The sequence below is a fragment of the Mandrillus leucophaeus genome, unplaced genomic scaffold, assembly GCF_000951045.1.
Source record: "Mandrillus leucophaeus isolate KB7577 unplaced genomic scaffold, Mleu.le_1.0 Scaffold718, whole genome shotgun sequence".
Classification (NCBI taxonomy): Eukaryota; Metazoa; Chordata; class Mammalia; order Primates; family Cercopithecidae; genus Mandrillus; species Mandrillus leucophaeus.
This window is the reverse complement of record NW_012107786.1, coordinates 162,360-170,819: the sequence shown is the minus strand read 5'-3', so window position 1 is coordinate 170,819 and position 8,460 is coordinate 162,360.

Genomic DNA, 8,460 nt, shown 5'->3' with positions numbered 1-8,460 from the left:
TCCTGCCTCAGCCTCCCGAGTAGCTGGGACTACAGTCGCCTGCCACCATGCCTGGCTAATTTTTTGTATTTTTAGTAGAGACAAGGTTTCACTGTGTTAGCCAGAATGGTCTCGATCTCCTGACCTTGTGATCCACCTGCCTCGGCCTCCCAAAGTGCTGGGATTACAGGCGTGAGCCACCACACCTGGCTGTCCAGCTAATTTTTTTTTGCATTTTTAGTAGAGACAGGGTTTTACCATGTTAGCCAGGATGGTCTCGATCTCCTGACCTCGTGAGCTGCCCGTCTTGGCCTCCCAAAGTGTTGGGATTACAGGCGTGAGCCACTGTGCCCGGCGAATTTTTTAATTTAGTAGCAGTAGCCATAGCAGTAGCAGAGACGGGGTTTTACCATGTTGGCCAGACTGATCTCAAGCTCCTGACTTCAGGTGATCTGCCCACCTCAGCCTCCCAAAGTGGTAGGATTACAGGCGTGAGCCACTGCGCCCAGCTTCAAAGATGTTTATCCAGGGAACAGCCATGGAAGATGGAGTTGGTGTCTCCCTCCAGAGCAAAGGACAACCATGCTTACTGGCTTTGAGTTTCCTAAGCTTAGGGTCCTCTCCCACAATGCAGTTCACTCTGTATGTCCGCACTAACCTGAGCCCATCAGCATCACCCCCATGGGACTTAGGGTTAAAAGGAACTGACGGAAATATGCTGGTGCTCATGCTGTTTGCTGCACAGTGATAAAGTCCTTTGTCTCTGACCCAGGACTCTCTTGTATTTTGCCAGCATCCTTGAACCTGATGGGCTACCTTGGCAGCTTGCAAATTGGATAAGATCTCAGATGCTTCATAGTCCTTGACATAGAAGGTGCTTACAGGTGTTGGTGGTAAAACCTATTCGCAACAGTCACAGTGGACAGGCCAGTGTCTATGGAGCAGTGGGCTTGGACTCTTTCACACCCTTCCCTTGCCAACAGAATGTACCACACCTTCGGCCAGGGATGGTGGCTCACAACTGTAATCCCAGCACTTTGGGAGGTCAAGATGGGCAGATCACTTGAGGTCAGGAGTTTGAGACCAGCCTGGCCAACATGGTGAAACCCCGTCTCTACTAAAAATACAAAAACTAGCTGGGCATGGTGCTGCGAGCCTGTAGTTCCAGCTACTTGTGAGGCTGAGACAGGAGAATCGCTTGAACCAGGAGGCAGAGGTTGCAGTGAGTGGAGATCCTGCCACTGCACTCCAGCCTGGGCAACAGAGCATGCAGTCAGGGGAGGGAAAGGAGGGAAAGGAGGAGCGGGAGGGGACGGGAAGGGGGAAGGGAATCACACCTTCATGTGAGCTAGTCCAGATTGGTCCCTCCTTGTGGCACTGATGACACGGCTGCAGTTAGGCTCTTTTCTGGGTGATAGTGCACACCACGGCAGCTCAGTCACACACAGCTCAATTACAGCTCTCCCTGGGCTGGCTGATTTCGTGGGGATGGTTTACATGGCAACAAGTTGCCTATGCCACATTGCTGTGCCTCTGGAAAACATAACTCACATCATTTGTATATTCACACAGGCACGGAAAAGGGGTCAGCTATTCTTTTTTTTTTTTTTTTTTTTGGTTTTCACTGCAATGTGAATCACCTTGACATGTCTGTGAAACAGGAAGTGGCTGGATGATACAGCAATAAAAATAATCACACTCAACTTGGTGTGTGTATTTTCTTTGGGCCAGGCACTGTGTTAGGAGCTGTGTATGAAGTATTTCACTTATTCCTTAGGACAACACTGGCAGCTGGGTCTTATTATCATTCCCAATTTGCAAATGAGGAGGCTGAGGCCTGGAGTAGTAAGAGATGTATTCACAGTCACCCAGTTGGGAGTGGCAGGTGGCAGCCAGTGTACCTCTTGAGCCTGAGCTCTTACCAGTAGATTTCTCCTGTGCTCAAAAGCAGGGAAGAGTGGCAGGGCAGAAGAGCACCCTATTTATCAGTGTGAAGATAGTTTCATTTCATTTCCAATCCCAACTCTCGATGTCCATCGTTTTACTACTCACAGTAAGTAGCACATCAGAAGGGTTTAATAACAGCCACTTTCACTTTCAGTAAAGTGTCTTTGGAGAGAGATGCATTAAGGCAACATCACTTCCATCCCTCATCTTCAAAACTGATGAGCGAGGCCGGGCACAGTGGTTCATGTCTGTAATCCCACACTTTGGGAGGACAAGGCAGGCAGATCACCTGAGGCCAGGAGTTCGAGATCAGCCTGACCAACATGCTGAAACCCCATATCTACTAAAAATACAAAAATTAGCTGGGAGTGGTGGTGGTGGCTGCCTATAATCCTAGCTACTCAGGAGGCCGAGGCACAAGAGTCGCTTGAACCCAGAAAGTGGAGGTTGCAGTGAGCTGAGATTGTGCCATTGCACTCCAGCCTGGCAACAGAGTGAGACTCTGTCTCAAAAAAAAAATTAAACTGATGAGTGTGGCCCCCTTGCCTTCTACCCACCCACCCCCTCCCCAAGAGCCATTTCTTTCTTCCCAAAGACATTCAGAACTCAGAAGGACAACACGTAGAGGCGGCACAGCACCTGATACACAGCCCTCATGGCACAGTAGCTTTCCTCCTCCCCATCAGCAGCCCATCTCTTGCCACCCTGCCCATCTTGGCTTGCAGATGCAGACAATGATGCAAAGGTCTCACATATCCTGAGTGCTTACTGTGTGGCAGGCATCTGCTAAGGGCCTCATAAATATCAGCCCACTGATTCCCTGCTTATTTTTATTTTTATTTTTGAGAGAGAGTCTCGTTCTATCGCCCAGGCTGGAGTGCAGTGGCACAATCTTGGCTCACTGCAACCTCTACCTCCTCAGTAGCTGGGATTACAGGCGTGTACCACCACGTCCGGCTAATTTTTGTATTTTTGGCAGATGGAGTTCCACCATGTTGGCCAGGCTGGTCTCGAACTCCTGACCTCAAGTGATCCACTCGCCTTGGCCTCCCAAAGTGCTGGGATTACAGGTGTGAGCCACCACGCCCCGACTTCCCTGTTAATCTGTTAATTTTTTTTTTTTTTTTTTTTTGAGAAGGCGTCTTGCTCTGTCACCAGGCTGGAGTGCAGTGGCGCAATCTTGGCTCACTGCAACCTCTGCCTCCCAGGTTCAAGAGATTCTCCTGCCTCAGCCCCTGAGGACTAAGGCGCGCGCCACCACGTACGGCTAATTTTTGCATTTTTAATGTTGGTCAGGATGGTCTCAATCTCCTGACCTCGTGATCCATCCGCCTCGGCCTCCCAAAGTGCTAGGATTACAGGCGTGAGCCACTGTGCCCGGCCAATTTTTTTTATTTTTTTACTTTTATTTTTTGAGACAGAGCCCCACTCTATCACCCAGGCTGGAGTGCAGTGGCGCCATCTCAGCTCACTGCAGCCTCTGTCTCCTGGGTTCAAGCGATTCTCATGCCTCAGCCTCCCAAGTAGCTGGAATACAGGCATGCGCCACCACACCTGGCTAACTTTTTGTATTTTTAGCAGAGACAGGGTTTCACCATGTTGGCCAGGCCGGTCTGGAACTCCTGGCCTCAAGGAATCTGCTCGCCTCCGTCTCCCAAGTGCTGGGATTACAGGCATGAGCCACTGAGACTGGCCTCATTCCCTGTTTAAAAATGACGAAAGCCAGGTGCAGGGTCATGTGCCTGTAATCTCAGCTACTCAGAAGGCTGACTGGGGAGGATTACTTGAGGCCAAGAGTTTGACTCTATATTGACTGGGCAATATAGAGAGACTGTCTCTAAAAAAAAAAAAAAAAGGAGGGGTAGGGGGTCGAGGACTGAGGCATAGAGAAGTTGAAGGATTTTCCCAGTTCACTTAGCTGATGCATGACACAGCCAGCATGATCTCATGCTAGAAAACAACCACTGCGATGCTGCCTCCTGAGACAGAACTTTCATCATGCAGCTGCTGTCACCCTGTCCAGCCAATCCCTTAGCACGGCATCAGGAGCCCTGAGTTCAGGTTCTGGCTCTGCTAATGGCTGGTTGTGTAACCTCAGTCAAGTCCCATTTCTTCTCTGGGCTTCAAAAACCCAAGAACCTCAAGGACATTTGAGCAGCCTGAACATTCCCTGGGCCTGGGTTCCATGGCTCCTCCTTGTCCCATTCCAGCAAAGCCCCTCGTTGCCCTCAGGGTCCTACCCACCTATCTTCAGGACATTTGTGAACAAATGTCAGGTCTCCTGATGCCTTCGGGACACCTCCCATTCCTCTCCCCAGGATCATTGTATATATAGGTTCTGGATCAGGCAGGCTTCAGTTCAATCACCAGGTGACCTGAGTCTAGTTGCTTTTTGTTTGCTTTCTTGTTTTTGTTTTTTGACACAGAGTCTCGCTCTGTCGCCCAGGCTGGAGTTCAGTGGTGCTATTTCGGCTCATTGTTAGCCCCGCCTCCTGGGTTCAAGCCATTCTCTAGCCTCAGCCTCCCGAGTAGCTGGGACTACAGGTGCCCACCACCATGCCCGGCTACTTTTTTTTTTTTTTTTTTTTTAGTAGTAGAGACGGAGTTTCACCGTATTAGCCAGGATGGTCTCGATCTCCTGATCTCGTGATCCGCCTGCCTTAGCCTTCCAAAGTGCTAGGATTACAGGCGGGAGCCACCGCACCTGGCCTAGTCTAGTTGTTTCATCTTCAGAGCCTTGGTTTCCCCTTTGCAGGGTCGCTGGGAGGAGGATGTGGCCCCACAGTGTAGAGTGCATGGTAGATGGCAGGCACTCTCGTGGCCTCTCTGTGTAGTCAATCAACAAACTTCAGCACCCTCTCTGTGCCAAGCCTTGTTCTGAGATCTGGAGACAAGGTTGTTCCTCCCTCAGAGGGTGGCAAGATGAACAATAAGCAAGTCAACAAATTCACAAAGAAGAATGCTTCAGATTTTGTGGAGTACGGGAAAAACACAGGTATGGTGGCATGACGCTGTAGTCCCAGCTAATTGGGGATGCTGAGGCATGAGAATTGCTTGAACCCGGGAGATGGAGGCTGCAGAGTGGAGCCGAGATCGTACCACTGCACTCCAGCAGAGCAAGAGCTTGTCTCCAAAAAAAATCAAAAAAACAAAAAAACAAAAAACCCTAACATTAGTGAAGCTTGGTTGTGCACCTATAGTTCCACCTGCTGAGGTGGGGGTGGGAGGGAGTGGGTTTAGGTGGGAGGATCCCTTGAGTCTGGGATGTTGAGGCTGCAGTGAGCCAAGATCATGCTGCTGCACTCCAGCCCTGGCATGGAGTGAGACCCTGTCTCAAAAAAAAAAAAAAAAAAAAAAAAAGGTGTGCTGGCAGATTCTAGGCAAATGAGGTGCCACATGTGGTGATGAGGTTAGAAAAGATGTTCAGGCCAAAGAGACCATGTGTGTTGGGCTTTGTCAGCTTGCCCTGCAGACCCCGTCTGCATTCCTGACCTCCCTGCTGTGCCAGGAAGCTAAGCTCCACCTGCTGCACCCCCAGGCCCCTCAGTCCATAGGCTTTCTTCTGGGTTTAGCCCACAGGAGGCCCAGCTGGAGACCCGTGACCAGGAGGAGACTAGGATGATATTTTTTCCCCAGCACCCTCCCTGCAGGCTGCAGGAGGCCAGGGGCTGCTGCTTTGCTTCAGGCCATACCTCTCAGGCAGCCCTCCCTGGTTATGCCAATGGAGCAATGTGCACTGGAGTGATGTCCCTCTGTTGCTAGCCCCAGTGGTTTCAGCTATTTCCTGCGGAGGCCCTGAGAGCTGAAGGAATTTGGTTGGGTATCATTTGAGTTGGGCATCATTACTGGGCTGGACACTTTCATTGCTCCTTCTCACTGAGTCCCCTCATCAGCCCCTGAAGAAAGGCTGTCATCCCCTCATCCTACTGGCAGCAGCTTTAGACACGAGGGTCACACCCTCCTCCTGGCTCTTCCCCACCACACTCCTGGTTTTCCTCTCTGCTCCCTCCAGCTGCTCTTTCTGGTCTTTTGCCTGACTCCGTCTCCTCTCCCCGCCTGACTCCGCCTCCTCTCCCTGACCTGGGAATGGTGACCTCCCTGGAGCACCCTGGGCCCTCTTCTCTCCATAGTAAGCCCACCCTTTCCCACTGTCGTAGACACCCCTGTATAACCCCAGGCCTCTGTCTCCAGGTCAGATGTCCTGTCTGAGCTGCAGACTCCCTGTTTTGGGCGCCTCCACTTGGATGACTCACAAGCATCTCAAATTCAGCAGGGCCAGAACAGAGCTGTGGACCCTGCCCCGTGTTTCCAGCTTCTCTGCCTCCCCTCTTCTTTGCCCATCCAGGGATCAGACCAGGATTCTGGGGACCATTCGTGCCACCTGCCTCTCCAGCAGCCCCACTTCACACAGTCTTTACATCTCCCCTCCCAAATACATCTCTCCTGGGGCCAAGTGAGATCTCTCTCCTGGGATGAAGGCAGGGTGCTCGTTCTTGCCCTGACACAGTCCCACTGCAGTGAAAATAAAAGCAAATTCCTGGCCAGGCGCGGTGGCTCAAGCCCAGCACTTTGGGAGGCCGAGACGGGCGGATCAGGAGGTCGGGAGATGGAGACCATCCTGGCTAACACGGTGAAACCCCGTCTCTACTAAAAAAATACAAAAAACTAGCCGGGCGAGGTGGCGGGCGCCTGTAGTCCCAGCTACTCGGGAGGCTGAGGCAGGAGAATGGCGTGAACCCGGGAGGCGGAGCTTGCAGTGAGCTGAGATCCGGCCACTGCACTCCAGCCTGGGCGACAGAGCGAGACTCTGTCTCAAAAAAAAAAAAAAAAAAAAAGCAAATTCACCACGGCTGGCCCCTCCCACCACCACTACCACCTTCAGCTCTCCCTCTCCACCACCTCCTGTTGTTCACTGGCCTTTTCTCAGTTCTCTGAATAGGCTCCCCCTGCAGCCTTCCCTGAGGTCAGATGCCCACAGGTGTGACTCACTCCTACTCATCTTCCAGCTTCCAGTGGAAGAGTCCCTTTGTCTTCCAGGTCCCAGCCCTCTCCTGTCCTGCTTCTCTGCTTTTCTCTGTCACGGTACCAGCCTCTGTTGTAGCCACAGTGCTGTGTGAATTGATTTGGCACATATCCAGTTCCCCTAGTACAGCAGCTCCAGGAGGGCAGGACTGGTTCTATTTGTGGCCAAGAGCTTAGGACGTGGTGGAGTCTCAGTTTGTTGAGTGAATTTTTTACATTTATTTTTTAATTTTTTATTACCAGTAGTTGAACATAGATGTTGAATGAACAGATCCCCATCTCACAAGCAACAAAACTGAGGCTTAGAGACAGTAAGAATCCAACCCTGGACTGTTTGGCTGTGCTGTGCTCCATGGTGAGCCACAGCCAGCTCTAGGCAGGGTCGGGACAGATTCAGATGAGTGTTAGGAAAAAATGAGTATTCAATGCTCAGCTCTGTGCCTGGCAGGTGGTCAGCACCTAGCATTATTCCCTGCCTCAGTGTGGACCAGGGCCCCAAGAAGCAGGGGCTTGCCCCTCACACCCCCTCGTGGATTCCGGCAGCAGGGATCCCTGGGGACCTGTGATTTCCCCTCCCAGCCCTGCACCACCAGACTGGACTTACTAAGGGTCCTCCTGAAGCTACCCACATCGACTTATGCTCACAGTAAAAACAGAGTTCCTTGGACAGGTGTGCCTGAAAGTGAGTCCCTGAACCTCCTCTCCCCAATTAGACTGCTGCCCCCTGCTGCCCTGGGTGCTGTCCGGGAGAGGGTCTGGTGCCGCCCTGACTTGGCATTGGCAGCGCTCTTCCTGGATGTGCCCTAGCTGTCCCCGCCTCCTGCTGAGTTCTGTGAGTCAGAGACTAAACCCTGGGGTCTCCTGGCAGGCCCCACAGTAAGGCCTGGGCCCCCAGACGTTGCAGCCTTTCCTTCCAGACCAGTGGACAAGCCTGGTCTGGAACTATGCTCCTCTCCAGCCGTGGCCAAACTCAAGACCCCCACCCCCAGCCGCTGCCAGCCTCTGCCCTGGGGCTCTGCTGTGCGCCTCTCCAGCCCCTGGGCCCTCGAACAGCGCCCCCCTCCTCGCGGCTGTTAGCCTGGGAAGGGGGCCAGGCCCTGAGCTCAGACCTTGGCGATTCCAGAGTGTCTGAGGCCCAGAGCCAGCCCCGCCAGCACAGCCAGACGAAGGGAAAGGGGGGAGGTGGCAGGGTGGGCACCAGGAAGCCATTCAGAGGGGGCTGGCAGGGAAGCTGAGTTCTAGCTTTGTTCTTTCTGCTCCTCTTCTGGACCCCACAGACTTCTTCCTGGGACCTCCGTGAGCCCTGGCCAAAGGCTGTCCCCACCCTTGAGCCCTTTCCTCAGAGGGGATTGGATCAACACTAATAAGAAGTGACTTTGGGGCCCTGAGACCCCGACGTTTGCAAGGGAGGCTGGGAAAGAGCTGGAAGGCCTGGGCTCCGGCCCCACCCGGCCTCCATCGTCAGTGTGACCCGGCAGGGCCACCTCTCTCCCTCAGCCACGGTATCTCGCC